This window comes from Quercus suber, unplaced genomic scaffold (assembly GCF_002906115.3).
Source record: "Quercus suber isolate HL8 unplaced genomic scaffold, Cork oak 2.0 scaffold_416, whole genome shotgun sequence".
Lineage (NCBI taxonomy): Eukaryota > Viridiplantae > Streptophyta > Magnoliopsida > Fagales > Fagaceae > Quercus > Quercus suber.
This window is the reverse complement of record NW_027069867.1, coordinates 74,009-76,032: the sequence shown is the minus strand read 5'-3', so window position 1 is coordinate 76,032 and position 2,024 is coordinate 74,009.

Genomic DNA, 2,024 nt, shown 5'->3' with positions numbered 1-2,024 from the left:
CAAAAAAAAAAAAAAAAAAATGGTTCTCTCTCTCTCTCTCTCTCTCTCTCTCTCTCTCTCTTTAAATTTTTTGGTGGATTTTTTTTATTTTTCTTACATCTCTACTTTAGGTTGATAAATTTTTATATTCTTTAAAACTCTATTTTGGGTTAATGCGATTTAGATTTGTTTTTTAAATTGTTATTGTTGTTTTTATTTTTTATTCTCTTTTAATGTTAAATGTTATCCTATTGCGTTCTAAAGAATTAAATATAATATTATTCTATTACATAGCATAATTTGGATAATTTGGTATTTATTCTGTTACGTAGCATGATTTTTTATAGTGCTCAATTTAGATGTTAAACTATGAGACTTTACTAATTTTTGTTTATTTTCTAATCCTTTGTGGTGGACAAAGTACTCTTAATAGTTGTATTAGAAGTACTCTATAATGTCATTCATTTAAAGAAAAGCAAAGGTTAGCCAAACGAAAATAATCGAATAGGTGACAAATTTTAACTTTTGCAATTTTATTTTTATTATTATTATTTTATAACAATGCCTATATAGAAATTTAATTCTTAGATTTTGCTAATAATTGTTTATTTAATAATATGTTTTGGGTGACCGAAATTATAATTTCTATAAAGAAAATAGCCTTAATAGATTATCAAAAACAAAATTTTATCTTAATATTGGTTCAATTAATCATTGTTAAGTTTTATTAATTTTTTTTACTTTACATTTTTTTGGTGTTTTGGATTGTTCCTATATTACATTTATGATTGTTCCTATAATAAGTAAAAATATAATTACGAAATGCATTACTCATTATTAGATTAGTTTAAATTGTAATTTTTTTTTGTAATAAAACTATCATAAAAATAATTATTATGCGCAACGCGCGAGTTCGTAGCTAGTTAAAAATAATTGGACATTGAATTTATTGTGGAACCCACTACTAATACGTACACATTCAGTAAATAAAATCTTCCATTGGTATTATCTTCATGCCAGCTATTTAATCACAAGTACTTATTGTTGTCTAAAATTATGGCAAATGATACAAAGAGTAGATTGAATATTGCAATTTCACACATTGGGGATCCCAGAATATAATTAATTCTACTTTGCTTTGTAAAACTCATTTGAAAAGATGGGTTAATATAAATTCTGCATCTTAATTTACACTTTATGTTTTACCAATTGTAATATGTCATGTGATCTTAAGGGGTTGGCTTAGTTATTCCCAATATCTCATAATATCCATGAGATCTTCGTTTCAAAACCTCTTGCAAATATCTCAGGTTTAATTTTTTTCATTAAAAACTTTAAATACTTGAAAAGAAAGAAATTAAGAAAAAGGTTCTCAAGAGTTATAAACTTGTGCTGTATGGGGCAACACCTCTAACATATAGTGGCAAGAGACAAATGCCAAGCCGATTCTTGTTCCTGTATGAATCCTACCTAGCAAAGTATTTGGAGATTAAGGCCCCATTGTCATAATGGAACCAATAATATACATTACATTAACGTCTGAGATTGTCAACCTCCTTCCTAATCAATCAAAAAAGATTCAACCAAGGCTAGCACCAATTATTTACTGCCATAAAGGATCTGGGTCTATATGTTATTAACATGCATGCAAATTTTCACAACAATTGGATGTTATTTATTATTCAATTCATAAACTTATTTTTTTTATACAATATTTTAAACTACAAAAATTTAAATTTGAACAACTGATTAATGAAAAGGCTACTGATCTTTCATCATCTAAAAATTTTTCAAGAGTGGAGAATATGAAGATAATGTAATCTAATAGTGGATTTATCAAAATTCGATCCAATTTTTAAGCAACACGAAGTATAACCTGAATCTAACTCATATACACACACACACACACACACACTAGCCTAGCTCATCACACGCGCTTCGCGCATGCGATGAGGCTTTTTTTTGGGTTTAGTATCATAATTTTTCATTCATCTTAATTTGAGATATTTCTCTCTTCTATCCAATTAAAACATGAGATTAGAATT